Source organism: Ovis aries, chromosome 14 (genome assembly GCF_016772045.2).
Source record: "Ovis aries strain OAR_USU_Benz2616 breed Rambouillet chromosome 14, ARS-UI_Ramb_v3.0, whole genome shotgun sequence".
Taxonomy (NCBI): domain Eukaryota; kingdom Metazoa; phylum Chordata; class Mammalia; order Artiodactyla; family Bovidae; genus Ovis; species Ovis aries.
Genome location: NC_056067.1, coordinates 21,910,001 through 21,927,562, shown reverse-complemented (window position 1 = coordinate 21,927,562; position 17,562 = coordinate 21,910,001). Strand labels below are relative to the sequence as shown.

The 17,562-nt window shown below is 42.8% G+C and overlaps 1 protein-coding gene and 1 long non-coding RNA gene across 3 annotated transcripts in view; one reads left to right on the top strand and one right to left on the bottom strand.

The window, feature by feature from the left end:
* Positions 1-17,562, bottom strand: part of FTO (FTO alpha-ketoglutarate dependent dioxygenase) — a 426,388-nt gene that overhangs the window by 38,211 nt on the left and 370,615 nt on the right. The window contains exon 9 of one of the 2 annotated variants that reach the window (XM_042230687.2): positions 5,681-17,562. This exon is cut by the window's right edge and continues 13,066 nt beyond it. The gene's annotated coding sequence lies outside the window, so the exon portion shown is untranslated. 2 annotated transcript variants of the gene reach the window in all.
* LOC132657737 (uncharacterized) overlaps positions 1-17,562 on the top strand; it is a 47,695-nt gene that overhangs the window by 24,615 nt on the left and 5,518 nt on the right. The window contains exons 1-2 of the long non-coding RNA XR_009596289.1: positions 1-8,648; positions 10,402-17,562. The exon at positions 1-8,648 is cut by the window's left edge and continues 24,615 nt beyond it; the exon at positions 10,402-17,562 is cut by the window's right edge and continues 5,518 nt beyond it. This is a non-coding gene — a long non-coding RNA (uncharacterized LOC132657737). The remainder of the gene's footprint in view (positions 8,649-10,401) is intronic.

Here is a 17,562-nt window from a genome sequence, read left to right as displayed (position 1 = left end):
ATCAAGTTCTTTTTGGGTTTGGTCATCCTGTGCCTATGTTTCCTTATCATTATTGATTACGCCAACAAGCACAGAATTCACTATAGTAGCGTTAGTCACTCAGTGTGTCCAACTCTTAGCCACCCTATGGACTATAGCCTGCTAGGCTTCTCTGTCCATGGAATTCTCCAGGCAAGAATACTGAAGTGGGTAGCCATCCCCTTCTCCAGGGACTGAATTCACTCGGTACTCATAAACACTACCCCATCTCCAGGGACGTGCTTAGCATATGTGACAGCTGAAGCAAATCATTCTTCATACCCCTTGCCTCTATATCATAAAATTTTCTCAGTAATTAGCATATTGTAATCAGTAATAATATTTCCTTGATTTAGTCTTCAATTTAAAATAATCAATGAACAATTAAAGAATTTATTTAACTTCAAAATATGATTCAAATTCAATAAAATATTTTACATAGGGAAGTAAAAGTTTCATTTACCAAATAACAACTATTACAGAGAGATTTGTCAACTGTTTCACAGAATTAAATTTTAAACAAAAAACAAAAACTTCAAGTGGTCACATGGTATGGAAGAGCTGAAGTACCCCAATTGTGTTTTGGCCTTGTTGATCACTGTTTAGATGAAGGAATATGGCAAGCATAGTGGTTGGAGATATACACCACACCAGAAGCAAGGGTCAATCACTTCCAAATGGTGATGAACTTACTCTTGAGATGAATGGGTACAGCTGAGTACGTGTGTGAGTTGTTGACTGCGCAAATTCTCTGAGTGGATGTCTATGTCAAATACGATGTTTCTTAAAGGACGTCTTACTAAAATGTGCTAATCTGAAGCTTGTACATACACAAGTAAACTTCAGGAGTAATTCAGAAATTGGATGGATGTTAGACCAATACGAGGTTTCTTTAGAGAGGAATGCATATTCATTCCATCACGGCGGTTGCTTAGAACTGACAGAGAAAGGTGGTAGCAAAAGGCAGATAGACTCTTGTCTGTTTTGTTACTGGTTTTCAACCTTCTGTAGACAATGCAGCCCTTCCCTGCCAGCATGGAAGGGTTCTGAGAGGGAGAGCTGGGGTGGACTCCTCGCACTGCCCCACCTTGGTATGTCACTGCGCAGCTTTTAAGTTGATTTCAGCTTTTCATGGTTAAGACATTCTGGTCCAGTTTCCAAACACCTTTTGGCCTAGAACTTCAGTCAGAGCCTCTCCACTCAATCTGGATCCTTGATGCAACTGCCTGCCATTCTGGCCTCCGGACCTTGCTGGCTTCTTCCCTCGGCCTCAGCTCCCCACACCCAACCCCTCATCTACCTCTGTCCTGCTGTCTGCTTTTTTTCAGCTTACCATGCTTTGGCCGTTTCATGATTTCTCGAAAAATGAGCACCCGCCTGACCAACGGGACTTGATAAGTTTTCTGCCTTGTTTAGCTGAACTCTTGGCACAAATTCCACTGTTGCTGCCTAAGTCTCCATGCGACAACCACAGGATAAGCATCATTTTGATAGGAGTAGCCGTGGGGTGGGGTGCAGAGGGGGCCGCTAGGGATGCACACTTGGCCTTGGGTATGACTCACTGGTGGTGCTAGCGACAACCTGCTCAAGGGCATGGATGGGTTACAAATGGCAGCCAAGCTTACCAATAACCAGGCTGAAAGAGGTGACAAGGCTGCAGATGTTGGGCTGGGTCTGGGATTTAATGCTTTATCTGACTCCATGCTATGTCTGCTGGGCTCCCAGAGGCAGCTTTGGCATCTGTGATGTCTATTTCTTAGGACAGTATATTGCCCGATAGCAGAATTTATGGTCTTTAGTTCCAAGATGTCAATAAAATCACCTAGCCACGTGAGGGTTTTCTCCAGGACAGTCTAATATAGAACGCTTATCTTATTCAAGCACAACATCAGCTTTTAATATCCCACTAAATCTGCAAATCAATCCATGATTTTTAAGATTTCTTTGAGAGAAGGCTTAGGCAGCCTGCAGGTCCTTTATATATGCCGAAGATGATGATCAGTAACTTTATCAGAGAATCACACATGTCAGTAACCACACAGGCCAGTTACTGGGAATTGTTTTTCTTTGCTTTTGCTTAAAATTCTGACCTACTACTATCAGAAACAAGAGCTTTCAAAAAGAGTAGTGGTTGTGTCTCATCTTTCTGGAAAACCAAGACAGAGGTTCAATACTTCATTCTAAATTCTTGGCATACATTATTAACATATGTGTCTTTATTCATTTGCGCCAAGGACTAATAACCCCAGGGTTTCATCTCATTTCAAGTGAAATAATACAAAAGGAACATTTTAAGACGTAGCTATGATAGGCTGAATGATGACTATGTTGTATTCACTTAGCCCCTAAAATCTAACAAAATATCAATATCCAATCAGACAGGCTGCCTAACTCCACAAGATAATTTGTATGTATATAACATATACATAGCACAATGTATACATACATGTGTTACATATATATTCATAAACATGTATGTGTATATGAAATGTTTAGGATATATATAAAGGGTTGATATCAATGTACTTGAAGAACAGTATTCAAATGATATTTTAAATATTCTTTTCCATACATGCTTGCTTTCTGCAATTCAGATGTTGCCCAGTGCTGCATAGCTGTTCTACGTTTCTAGGAGGTGGTTTTGCAAAACCTTGGCCACCTTCAAAGATTTTTTTAAAGTGATTCCTTTATTCTCATAAAGAGGAGAAAGGCAGGTTAATCATCTATTGACTCCTCAGTCTTATTACTGGCATAAAGCTCGGGCTTTAGTAAATTTCCGCTTTTTAGTTACCCAACAAACATACATCAGCAGGAGGTGCAGATAAAGATTGAAAGATTAAGCTTTGTCACTCAAATGATAATTAAAAAGAGTATTTTAAACACACTGTAAATATACACAAGCCATCATAAAATCATCAAAACCCTGCCAGGGCTCACCACCTCCAGAGTATATAGATTATCAGGGAGAGGGATATTGATGTTAAGTCCTGCTTGTCTTGGAAGATTGTCATTAACTGTCCCAAGCCTGCACTCAGCCAGCCATCTGAGCTGGGGCAAGACGGGGAATCCGGCTTCACACATTCTAGTAGCAGATGAGTGGGATTTGGGACAAGCAGTTTAATATGCATTTAATTGTCATCCTTTTCTATCCCATTCCAAGATGTCTTAAAATATATTATTAATATTCCGAGCACTTAAATGAAAACAACAGAAATCAAGACTATGTTGTCCTGCTTTTAAAACATAATTTCATATACAGGAAAGATTTGACTAGGGCAGATTAATTTCTACTAAAAATTTCATTTATAACATGTCATAAAAAGACACATGAGCCCATGTATATTAGAAGCAAGCAGTAGCATCACCTTTCATAAAAAGAAAAGCTTGTCATCACAATCTTATTAGGATGTCATGCATTGTTAAACTGGTAAAATATTTCTGTATATTCCAATTAGTGCGACCATTTACTGGCACAGACATTACAGCAAAAACTATCTTCTTTCAAAAAAGTCCTTTCCACTGGGAACGAATCCTTTGTTTGACAATTCAGAGAACGTTATTTAGAGATTTTAATTGCTCAGTTGATCTGTGGCTGGATCTCAATAATCAAAACAATAAAATTGTTGGTTTTTTTCCTTTTTTTGACAACTGTAATAAAATGCTGGTAGTGTCCTGGGATAGTTAACTCGAGCTGGATTGACACTGTCAGATTCTTTCCCATATATCTTTTTTATCAGCGGCAAACAGCCATTTTTTAAAACGTAATAAGTGCATGAATAACATTGCCATTATCAAGACATTCCAAATATAACTTAATGTCTTCATGAAGAATCCAACTGGACTGTCTATAGCAATCTCATCTGATTATCTATGAAAAGGAGCCATAATTCTTAACTGAAAAGAAAACAATTCTTCACATCAATTAGAAAAAGCCAAACACTGCAATAAACATGGGTAAAAGAACTGGACAAATATTTTACAAAAGAATACATGTAAATAAACTGTTAAATAGAAGAAAACACTTCTACCTCATTAGTAATCAAAAAATGTAAATGAAATCAAGGAGACACTGTTTTCCTAATCGGTCAAATTGAAAATACACACATACACACACACACACACACACACACACACACACACACACACAGAGGCATGCTCACAAACTACTGGGGGAAGCTATATAATCAGTTCAACCTTTTGGAAGAATATTTTGGCAACATGTATCAGAAACTTTTAAAATGTGCATATTCTTTGACTCAGTAATTCAATTTCTAGTAATTTAAGGTGATAGAAACAAACATAAATTTCAGCCAGGAATACTTATCCTGGTGTTTTATATAACATGAAAAAAAAAAAAGCAATTAAGTGTTCAACAATAGGAGAAAAATGAAATTAATACGGGATGTCTATACAAGGGAATTCTAGTTTCTACTAATAATCATGTCCTCAGGGAATACTTAAAGATATGAAAAGCTGCTTATGATATAATAAGTGAAAAAAATTATAATTTTGCATTAAAAAGTATATACATAACAACAAGGACCTGCTAAATAGCACAGGGAACTATATTCAATATCTCTTAAAAACCTATAATGGAGAAGAATTTGAAAAAGTGATTGACTTAACTAAGTCACTGTATAACTGAATCACTTTGCAGTATACCTGAAATTAACACAACATCATAAAGCAACTATATTTCATTTGTTAAAAAAAAGTATATACATATGTATGTATGTATTTTTAAAAGACTGGGAGATACTACACTAAAAAACATTCACAGTGGTTGTCTCAAGGTGATGGGATTATAGGAGACATCTCTTTTCAGTTCTACATGTCTTTAAATTTACAAAAGTGATTCAGTATAGTGAAGATTACATGCTTATTTAAAACATGCTCATGGAAAAAGCAAACTCAGAAATACTGTTTATTTTTAAATGTTCCCTACCCTATATTTGAAATAATTTCTCTTATGGAAAGTACACTTAGATCTAAATAGATTGCTTTTCTGAAGAAGAGTCTGGGGTGTGTACACAATGGCAAACTTGACAGATACATGGAAATCAGGCATTTTTAAAACCTGACAAGGCTGGACCTAGATGTTAGGCGGGTCAGGCTGCATAGTTTGTTCATTTTACAACGTTAACGTGCTGGACGGAACGCAGGACGCCCGAAACATGACATTTGGTGCCAAAGGAAACCGAGCACTTGGTTCAGCACAAACAACTGGCTGTCCTAAGAGTCCACAGGAGAAACACAAACCAGCAAGGCTGTGCACTTAATTCTGATTTTTAAAATTCCATCGACGGGCAAATTTTTATTTTAAATATTCATACTCAGAAGAAGAGTTTCTCTCAGCCATTATCACCCCTTTCTCAACCCCCAAACACAAATACCCAGGGACATGCTGACTTCTTTTTTTCAGGGTCTGCAAAGCCCTGGCATGAACTTAGGGACCACACCCACTACTGAAATCCCAGGCCCAGCTTGACCGTGAAGATGATGACCGTTACGACCTTGCTTAGGAGGTGAGATGTTTCACAGTTACAGGATTGTCCACTCTGAGAGTGAAAATTCATTAATTTGCCAACTAAAGAGGGCAGAGAGAGATCCTCTTATCTTCTCTAACTTTATCTGCCTCCTGCCCAGCATCTGTGCTTCTGCATTTCTTTTCTTTTCTGCTGGATTCCACTTGGGAAGAAAGGCCTTCTGATCCTTGAGAAGGCCATCAATTCTGGTCTAATTTGAAGGATGGGGAGGAAGGGAATGCACAAGGAATGGAACAGAACATGTATAAAGAAGAAAAACGTATATTGGGCAGGTCAACAGTTATTGGTGGACTTCCACCTGCCAATGCAGGGGCCGCAGGTTCAAGCCCTGGTCCAGGAAGATTCCACATGTCGTGGGGCAACTAGGCTTGTGCACCACGATGACTGAAGCCCGCACGCCTAGAGCCTGTGTTCCGCAACAAGTGAAGCCACCGCAATGAGAAGCCTGCCCACCGCAATGAAGGGTAGCCCCTGTTTGCAGCAACTAGAGAGAGCCTGCATAGCAACAACGACCCAGCACAGCCAACAATAAATAATAAATCAATAAAAAGTTTTAAAAAGTCATTGGTCTACTGACTGAGCACTATGTGCTGAGTGCTTTATCTCATTTGCATATTATCTCATTTGATTTTGCACATCACAGAATTCCAAACTACAGCCTTGTAAAGTCCTTCTGTCCTCAAACTCCAGCTAGGATAATTCATTATGACCATCAATATTAAGGCATGTTTCAAACCACAAAGTGTAAGAACTAGCTCAGCTGCAGATTTCTTCATTTTTAATACTGGGGGATGGTTTAGACTCATGTCTAGACAGAAGGTAAAAGTGGCCAGCTCTTCTTTCTGAACTACAAAGATGGGTTGTTGTTGTTAAGCTATGTTTGAGTTTTGCGACCCCGTGGACTGTGGCCTGCCAGGCTCCTCTGTCCACGGGATTTCCCAGGCAAGTACTAGTATGGGTTACCATTTCCTCCTCCAGGGGATCGTCCCAGACTAGGGATCGAACCCGTGCCTCCTGCACTGGCAGGTGAATTCTTTACCACTGAACCACCAGGGAACCCTGAAGATGGGGAAGCTCCTCTGAAACAGGAAACCCACTGAGTGGCACTAGTGGCCAGTCTGGTGAGGGGGCGGATTAACATTGGGGGAGGGGCACAGAGTTGCAGCCTGGGCAAGGGAAGACCAAACATCTTGTCCCAAACATCTTGTGAGCCATGCCTCACTCACATCGAGATTTCTGAGACTGCTTTTGTTCCAAAGCTTAAATTTTCAAATGCAAAGCAGAATCTGCCATTCCCGTCCTCCTCTCAAGCCTGCGAGCCGTACCGCCCCCCCAACCTCCTCAGACTCCAGCTTGCTAAGCGGCTGCATTTATAAATGACTAGAAGGAACGCTTTATGCTTGGCCACCCCTCCAGCAGCAGACAACTGGCTTTCTCCGCGGTGTTCAGCAAGCCCCACTGAGCCACTGCCAATGCCTCATTAGAACGCAAGACACTCCCGCCGGCCCTGGGCGTTGGATGCTAGCCGCCTGTGGTTCGCATCTGTAGTCATGACAGCCGACCCAGACTGCTGCCTTCCACTGAAGACCGAGTACATGATCCACTGCAGTTAATCAATAGGATAATGGAATGAATCAATAGGAAAGATTTTTAGAAGGTCTTAATTAAAGAAACACTTGCAGATACAAATGATGTCTTCAATCTATTGATAGTGCCAAGGTGAAGGGTTAAACACAAACAAAACCATCAACTTTATTTTGCCAGCATGCCTTCCATGAGAGAACAACCCAGTAGCCTCCTGGCCCCAGGGTCGGCCCATTAATCAGTCCCTTGTCAATTTCACGGCCACACTGTATGGGAAAATCAGGCTATGATCAAAAATTTTAATTACTAAACAGCGGCTCAAAACAACAATGAAAAATAGATCCGCATACACCCTGGCTGGCTTTCCTTGGCCCCTAAAGTGGGAGCAGCCTTCTCCATAAAAACCAGATCTGCACACAAACTCCCCTTCTGATGGGATGCACCAAATTAGAATAATTAAAGAAAGTCTAAATTGATGGATCCCACTTAGGCAGGGGAATTCTCCAGTGGGCCTTCTGCTCAAACATGTTACATCAATATTTTTGATTCCCTAGACACCCCTGCAGTAGGTACTGGTTTAAAGAGACATCAATCTCTGATGTCAGCATTTATCTAATGAACCTTCAAAAATCAATGTCCAGGATGGCCTGTTACACGCCAGCACCCCATTTGTCCACTATCCCTAGCCTTACTGGTGAGAACTTGAAGCCCTAATAAAGAGGACACATGGGCTCAAGTGGTCAGGCGGGATGGTTAGACCAGAAGAGGTTGGGATCCTATACTCAGTTTCAACCCTGAGAACTCAAAAGACACGGGGATGAAATGAGGAAGCTGAGAGAACCCCCTAAGCTTTCCGAGGGTCTCCTGACTCCAGACAGGTACATCCCCAAACGATATGATTCTTCAGATCATCCTCTCTCCAAATGCACCTTCCCCTTTCATAGGTTCTCTCCCTTGACTGTTGCCTGACAGGACTCTGGTCCCATTCCTGACAGCTATGGTAATTTTCTGCTTTTTGGGATTCCATTTATCTCCACTCCACAGGAGGCCCGTGCTTAGCCCTTCTCTTGTTAGTGTTTATGCTCAGCTCACCCTCACCCTTCTGTGAAGAGGGCTCCTTGACACTGATATCTTGACACCCTAACAGGCAGAAGAGAGGGCCTAAGTTTGTTTCACTTCTTTTTGCCTCTTTAAAATAAATTGGCCTGTATGGGCTGCCATGAGGCTGAGCTATTTCGAGTGCATAACTCGGGGTGACAGGTATGCCATTCAGCAGGCCAGGGCTTGGCCCGCCTTATCATCTCTGCTTTCATTCGCTGCGGTTCTCTCTCTCCTGACTGCAAGAGTCCGTCCTGAGAGCTGCACGGAGCTCGGGTGCTTGTAAGATGATGCGTGGTGTAGGGTGAATTCGTTGGTGCACGATTCCTGTCTGTCTCCTGGAATACAGCTTTCAGCAAGCCCCTCGTGCCAAGTTTGAGTCCAATTAAACTACAATGAGAGGTACCATGATTTCATTTGCTTGGATTGTCACATTTCAGAAGTTCAGTAGCCTGCAAAATGTTCGCTGTCTCTCATTAAGCCGGTTCCAGCAACTGTGTAAAGTCTCTAATTTAGCCGCTTTTTTTTTTTACTCTGCTTTCAGCCCTGAAAATGGCTGCCTGCAGGGAAGAACCTCTGCTGTCCGTCGTATTAGAAAGTGTTTCTGACCATACGGAGAGAATAGCAAAACTGACCCTAGGACAAAAATGAGAGGACAGTCTGAGGGTGCCAGTTACGTCTGTCTAGCGTTTCTCTGGAAGAATCCTTGCTTCAGAGAGGAGGTGTGTGTGTTTGCGTGTGTGTGTGCGTGTGCACGTGTGCACGTGTGTACATGTGTTTGGGGGAGGAGTATATTCTATGCTAAAGAACTCTCAGTATGGTGATCACAGTTTCAGAACCACAAATAAAGACCTATAACGTTTTCTTTTTTCCTGATACAAATCTTTGTTTCTTTAAAAATCCTCTAATGATGGGACTTTCTGGTGGTCCGGTGGTGAAGACTCCATGCTCTCAATGTGGGGTGGGGGGTGGGGCCCTAGGTTCGATCCCTGATCAGCAAACTAGATTGTGCATGATGCAACTAAAGATCCTGCGTGCCACCACTAAGACCCGGAGCAGCCAAATAAACAAAATAATAATAATAATTTAAATTTTTAAAAACCTAACAAAAACATAAAGTTTCATTTAGATAGACATTAAAAAATGAATTGCCTTTAGTCAAAGACTGCTATAGGATATCAGAGTTGCCCTGGAATTCTGAAATGTATCAACTGGGTTGATCTCATTTGAGAGAGTCTTGGTTGGGCTTAAGGAGAAAAAAAAAAAAAAAAATCACCATTCTGTAGACTGTGAATATGCTAATTTCTATTATGGCTCTGTTATGACAAGGAAATTGCTATACAGATGCCATTCATGACAATTACAGTTTACTGATGGAGTACTAGGCATTGTGTGAAGATCTTATATACAGAATCTCACTCTATCCTTTCAATAATCCATTTTCCAGATGAGAAGACTCAGGCACAGAGAAAGTTAACTTACTCAAAGGCCTGGCTGGCAGGAGAAAGAACCAGGAGTCAAACCTAGATCTGTCTGACTCCAAAATCCATCTTTCCAACCATTTTGCCCTACATTTCAAAGGCAAAGGTTGGCTCGATCCCTGTTAGATTCACAAGATACAGACCAGCAGGTGCACAGGGGCAGTCACGTCTGTCTCGCTTAGCTCGGAGCAGAGATGAGCATGGTCACTGAGTCGATTTCAACCTTGGCTAACGTATTCACTCTGGTAGACAGGAAACTTCTGGAGTTCCAATCCTACTAACCTCTGCATTTTGAAAAATAACACTTCTGAGTAGGGTTCCTTTTCTAATTCCAAAAGAAAATTTGGAAAATGTAGAAATGCCCAAAGCAGAAAATTTAAATCACGTATAATTCCAACACTTAGATATAATCACTCTTGGTGCAAATTTTCTACTGCTCTTTTTTTTTTCGGTCTATAAAACTTATGATTTCCAGGATTATTGGCTCAGTGTTGGGTATTTTTCTCGGTGAACATACACATCGACCTATACCATGTGCTTCCTATGGGTAGATGTGTTTATAATCACCGGATTAAATCAGCCACTTCTTGAATGTGAAACCCTGGTTCTTTTAAATGTGCTGTCATCTCAACTGATTCCATAGAGGCAAAACATGGAACTTTTTTTTTTTTTAGGTCCAGGTGCTGAGAACAGCCCCAGCTGGTTGAGAACCGAAGGTCAGAGAGGCCCTGAGTCTGGCTGAATGTACCAAACTCTGAATCCCAGAGGCTTAAAATGTAATCAGAGTTCCTCCTACCAGCTCAGAGACCCAAGGATCTTCTAGTATTCCTTAAAAAAAAAAAAAAGAAAATGCTCAATATAAAACTGAAAATATCAGTTTAATTACGTATTCGTAAAAACTAATCAAGATCAAAAAACGCTTTCATTTTCCTGGGTAATTTTTTTTTTGAAACATATATGGTTGATATTCTTGCTCAGAAGATGGAAATGATACTTCGGCCTACAGCAGTCAAGGGTTTTACAAAACGGGGGCTGATGTTCTTGGCCTGGCCCTGGGAAGGGTGTGATGAACACGGTCTGAAATCAATATCAGGGAACAGTTACTGCATCTCAATATTATTTGCTGAGATGGGCTGCTGGAAGGGGATGCGGGAAGAGAGAGGTATGTCGATAGCTTTAACGAAGCACTCCACAGCCATGCACAAAGGGAGGTCAAATAACTATCAGCAGACCAATCCCCATTGTAAGTAGTAAAAATGATAAAATCAATATTATTAAATAAAAAGTTAGCACTGCTATTGAACCCTCTCATGGTCTTGGCAGTGCCTGGCTGAAAATGAAGGAGGCTATTTTCCAATCTCTTTAGGGGCAAATGTTTAGGATCAGAAACATTTGCAAAACAGAAGGGGAGAAAAGAGGTATTTTTCACATAGAGACTGAGCCGGGGAACATCTGAACAACAGGGCCAGGTAACTGACACCTCAGAAGACGACGACCCTTCCCATCCAGGTGAACATATACGTTCTGAGGGCCACGGAAGGCGACTTAATTTAGAACTGGACTTGGCTCCTTTGTCCTTCAGGGTGACAGAGGTCGGGCTGCCTCAGGGCTTTCCAGGAAAAGAGAAAGGTCCTACTTGCTGTCTTTTCAGATCTTGAGAATTAGAAATGTACCAGAAAAAAAAAAAAAATCATGGAGGACAAATAGGAAACAGGGAAAAAAAAAAAAGAAAGCCAAAGGAAAAAGGGGAAGAAAACAAGGGCATTCAATAGCCGAGGACTGACCTGTTCTTGTCAGCCCAGAGGACTATGGGGAAGCTTCGGGAAGCCAAGGAGGCGTTGTTGTCTGCTGGTGCTGTGTGGTTAATTGTGTAAACCAAAGGCAGCCTATAGCAGGTATTGAAAAAGATAAATTTAGACTAAAGATAGCCCGGCCAAAAATTCCTATGAAAGCAGCAAGCTCCAGTCATATCTGGAGGAGGAAAGGAGAAAAAAAAGAAAGAGAGGAGAAGATGAAGAATGGGTAAAACTGAGTGACAGCCCAGCGGCAAGCCTGCATTTGCTGCTCTGACCTGCATTTAAACACAGGGCTGCTTAGCCTTTTGAACACCTAAAGTTGGCTCCCTTGTTTGCATTTCATAGAAACTACTATAGAAAGTAAACAAGAACCTTTGGTGAATTATTTAGCATACAAATAAACCAGCGACGAAGGCTAAGTAGGCCTATATGAACTAACTGGATTGAAATATTCATCTGTAAATAACCCTCCAATCTGGTGCTTTCACGTACAAATACTACATGGAACATTAGACACAACTAGCTTCTAGGGATATTTAGGCTCACTAGAGAGCAATTTTTATGTCTCCTGGCATCTGTGGCTAGTGATATGGACTGACTGTTAATATAACCTACATAAAATTTATGTGAACACTCACGGAAATAGGAACACACTGTCAGACAGCTGGTGTCTGATTCGAAGCACATGCGGGTTTTATATGCACTGCGTAAACTAACCTTTGCAATAAAGATTTAGCAGGTTTATTAGTTTAGGAAATCGCTATAATTAAGGATAATTCATAATGGCCGCTTATCCACTCTCCAGCAATAGCTAGCTTCATTTAGGCTCCATTTCTTTGAGCCATAAATAAGTGAGCTGCTATCTTCTGCACAGATGTGCCATTCAACCTGTTCATGTTGGCTGGTTTTTGCTTGTGTTTTAATCAAAAGCATTAGTAGATAAGACTATAAAAAGCACAGTCTTTGAAATAAATTAGCAAGAAATGCACAGGTGAAGTTTTATTTTTAACTGCTCAAAAAGAAAAAAAAAAAAAAAAGGTAACCTCTCCCTCCAGAGGTAAAACAATTAAAAATAAATAATCCTTTTAAATGTACTTAAAGGAACTTTCATTTACAAACCCAAGGAGAGAGAAAGTGATGGAGCAATAACATTAATGAAGGCTGAAGAAATATGAGTGTGACCTCTCTACAGTATTTCCATTTAACTGTGCATGTAATTAAAGCCTGACCTTTGCAAGGCAGCACACTCGGCCTTGCTGCAGCTTCCCCTGTGATTCAAGATCCTAGCCCGGGCTTCAGGGATGGGAGCCTTCCACAGCTCCCTCCCTCTCTCTCCTGCCGCCAGTGTCTGCTCTGAGGGATGGCTGCTTCGGCAATCTGTCCCCCTGCTGGGACACCTTTCCTCAGCAATACCTGACACTCTTCTTTCATTCATCCATGCCATCTTTGCATTACAGCCTCTGCCCTTTGTAAATACTCAGGACATGAGTCAGTGAAAGGCAAGCAGTGCCAGAATTTGGGTCCCAGTCGTCAGCATCCCTGATGCTGATGAATTGGTGAGCATGCCCCAGGTGAGGGGCACTCCACTAAGTCCTCTCTGGTTCTGGTCTCAACAGCTGGGCAAAGGAGACTTTCTTCTTGCGAGGGGGAAAATTCCCCACAGGGAATTGTGGCTTGACTGACAATGGGAATTTGGAATCATCTGAAGGGTGATGCTCTACAGAGACTTTAGGGTAGCTTTGTTCTTGAGGTTTTCTTGATTGTGGGGTTAATCCCACTATACTGCAAAGGGTGTTGGTCTAAGAGTTGGAAGGTCTGGGATATGTTTCCCAGCTGTGTCACCTGTCATCTGCTGTGTCCCCAAGAAAGCCAGTCAGCCTCCCTAAGCTTCGGGCTCCCCCTCTGCAAAGTGGGTCATCATCACCTGTCCCACCTACGGCAAGGACTGCTCTAAGGACTCTGGGAAACACTGCCCACAAATCTCCTGGGACAGGAAATTCAGCCCAGCCATTTGGTAATGGGACCTCTCCATCTCCAAGTTTTCTGGTAATAAAGCAGGGCCAATGGTATGTGCCTAGTCACCTCACCAAGTTAAGAGGATCAAAATAATAATAATGTGTGCGAAGTGGACAGTCAACCCAGAAGAGCACTGCTGTGTTCTTATTTGAACCAAGTCCCCTCTTGAGAATCTCCAAAGGTGCTGCTGGCCCAAGGGTTCCAAAGACACCAGTGTCCCTCACAATCACTCGGGCCAGAAGCAGATTGGTGAAGAGGATTTGAGGAGGCTGAGGCAATGCCAAGCATTGGTGGGCACGATACAAAAATGGGCCGGGCGCATCAATTTTGAAAAATTACATCTTGGGACTTTCCTGGTGGTCTAGTAGTTAAGGATCCACCTCGTGGTGCTCTGTGACAACCTAGAGGGGCGCGATGGGGTGGGAGATGGGAGAGGGGTTTAGGAGGGAGAGGACGTGTGTACACTGTGGCTGATTCATGTTGATGTATGGCAGAGGCCAACACAATATTGTAAAGCAATTGCCCTCCAATTTAAAAATGAGAGAGAGAGAGAAAAAACAATCTGCCTTGCAATGCAGGGGACTTGGGTTCGATCCCTGGTTGGGCAACTAAGCCCACAAGCCGCAACTACTAAGCCTGTGCTCCGCAACTAGAGCATGTGCACAACAAAAGATCCCCCATGATGCATCCAGGATAAATGCAGTCAGATAAATGACTAAATAAGTATTTTTTAAAAACAAGTTAAAAAAATCTTAATACCGAAAACGCTTTTTTATTCCTGGGAAGGTAGTACAGGTGGGTGAATTATCTCTGTGAGCAGTGACTAGGTGAACACAAGAAGGGCCAGTGATAAGGTAGGTTAAACTCTCCAAAAGAAACTTCTCTCCCAAAGCACTCTCATTGAGAAGTTGGGTATGGAGCTAAAACTGAGGATGTGAGCCTTATCTGATACATTTTTAAAACTGTTTATCTGTTATTGGCTGTGCTGGCCTTCCTTGCTGCACGGGCTTTTTCTCTAGTTGCGGTGCACAGGCTTCTCATTGAGGTGGCGTCTCGTTGCGGAGCGTGGGTTCTAGGGTGCACGGGCTTCAGTAGTTGCGGCTCCCAGGCTCTAGAGCACAGACTCAGAAGAAGTGATGCCCAGGCTCAGCTGCTCCCAAGGCTTGAGGGATCCTCCCAGACCAAGGATCAAACCTGTGTCTCCTGCATTGGCAGGCAGATTCTTTACCACTGAACCACCAGGGAAGCCCCATCTGATGCATTTTTGGTGACAAATTCTGGTAGCTGGTGTCCTGGCCAGGAAGTTGGCACATACGCAGAAGAGCAGCAGATAGATGGGGAAGAGAAAGGGTAACTATGACAAACATTAGCACCACTCAGCTGTCCCCGGCCACTGGGCTCCCTGGGCTCCCTGTCAGGGCCGCTGTGGCCAACCAAGGAGAAGAGGCGGGCAGGAGCTGGATGACATCCAGAAGAACCTGTGCACATCAGAGCAAGGAGATCTGCAGCCGGGAAAAGCCCCTGGCTTGCATTGCATCACCAAGACCCCAAGAAGTAGTGTGACCTTGGCTCTCACATGAACAAAATAAGCCAAGAGTTCCCTTTAGGTTCAGTTCCGGGTACCTGGCAGGCTCACCTGTAGCTCCACGATGGTAAGTGGTCCACCCTCCTTTTAAATTCACAGGCACGCCTATGAAATCAGGTGTGCACTGGGAGATTTACATCCCATTACAAAAGGGATCTCAGCAAACTAAAAGTCTAATGCCACGGGTTGTAAAAGAGCACTGGATCACAGAAACAGGGAGCGAGTGGGGTCAGGGAGTGGGCTGGCCCTTCCCCATTCCAGCCTTCAGACTGAAAGTATTAGCCCAAAATGAGGAACATATTTATCAGGAAAATCTTTTATTCTTTTAAAATCGAGTTTCCTTTAGGAGTCAAAGTTCACAGGAACATTTACCATTCTGGGGGCACAAATTGACATCTTTAATAAGGCTTCTGGAAATTCAGAATTTAAATCATGGTTAGAATGATAGGGTCAAAACATGTCAAACTGAGAACCTGGGGTAAAAAAAAAAAAACCGTTTTCATTATCGTTGAATAGCTTTAAAACATTCCTAGCCTCCCCAAATTATAAACTAAAAGAATCTTAAAACCAACAAATAGGCCCCAGGGTTTTCTAAAGAAAAATCTCGTTGCAAGGGTCTGCCTAAAGAGGAGAATAAATGTTTAAATATATACAGCTCAAATAGAAGTGGTAGCAATCAGAGTAGCCGCAGCATTAGTAATAGTTTAAGCTATATGTAACCAGTTTTGAGGAAACAAAGAGTTTCAGAAACACAGGTGCTCTAGAATAAGCGCCTAGAAGGAAAATTAGTAAAGTAGGTACAATTGACATAAATCAAGGACATATTCAGGGCTTCCCAGGTGGCACTAGCGGTAAAGAAGCTGCCTGCCAACACAGGAGACAGAAGAGAAACGGGATCAATCCCTGGGCCGGAAAGATCCCCTGGAGGAGGGCATGGCCACCCACTCCAGTATTCTTGCCTGGAGACTCCCACGGACAGAGGAGCCTGGAGGGATACAGTCCATAGGGTTACATAGAGTCGGACATCACTGAAGTTACTTAGCACAGCACAAGGACATTTTCACCTATGACAAAGGCAGGTGGCAAAAATGATAGCAGTGGAATAGGCCAAGAGGGCTCATTTGAGGGGGGACATATTATGGTAATTCTTTTCTTTAAAAATGATTACTTTAAAATAGTCAGAAAAAGGATTTGCAAGATGAGCCTCCATATGCCACTTACAAACATCAACAGCAGCGATACTGATCACTGTTAGAGAAAACAGATTCTTGATTATGGGTTTGCTTTCCTTTCACCATCCTGCTAGTCTGCCCATAAGTCTCAGGACCCACCCTATCTGAAACCCCTGGATCCCCAATGTGGTTACACTCATCCCTGGGGTCAAAAGAGTCCTTCTGGGTAAAAGGAGAGCTCTAAATGCCTTTTGCCCCAATCCCTGATGGGGACCCAAGCAGGTTTTCACTCTTACCGTGTAAGCTTAATTGTCACCTCAGATCTCTTTCATAACTTTCCAAGAAGATGCCAGGACACACAGCCAGGCTTTAACGACCTCAAGAATAATTAAAACAAAGCTGGCATATCCGTGTGGTAACACAATGGATTTCAGGACCTGACCACACAGTTCTGTTTGCATTTCCAGCCCAACTGGGAAACAGCAGGTCCAGCATATAGCCTGTATTTTTTCCCCCCACCCCAGTGATTCCCTCTGAATCTCTTTCAGTGAAGAAAAGCAGATTCTTAGCCAGAAATAACAAGCCTCTCCAGCATAAAAGATAAATTTAAGCATCCCCCTGCGCCTTCCTGGCTACCTCCTGCCCTTTGCCTGGTGCCCCTGACATCAACAACTTAGCAGTCATATTTTGCTAACTATCAAAAGTGGATTCATTTGATTTGCAGATGGGGACCCCTATTGGTATAAAAAAAATCCCAGGGAAAGAAAATGGAAACCAAACACAGCCTTCTTAACCAAATAAGCCTGAACTTAACCAATAAACAGACACAACACCCAGAGTTTCATTTCACCAAGAAAAGTACAGGGACAGTGTTAAAATCCTCTCCCTGCCCCCCACTATCCACCCCAACAAACACCCCTCTGGGAAAAGCCTCTGCTCTCCCCAGAGAGACTCTGAAGTTGACCCCCTGACACCGCCACCCCCTCACCCGGCCAGGGGCACGCATGCGCACGCGTCACTCCAGCCGCTGGTGTCACGGGCTGCCGTCCATCTCTGCTGACAGATCTCCGTGTTGGGCAGGATTTCCAATCCTTCATGACTCTCTATTTGTCACTGCAGGTGAGTGGTGGCACTCAGCCTGATCCCCAGCCACTTTCACAGTTACTTATCTGTCTTTATGGATTCATCCTGTGTGTCAAGCCAGCGCATAACAGCATTACTGTCAGGGTGACAGAACTGTCCCCAGAGTGCCACAAATGATTCTCC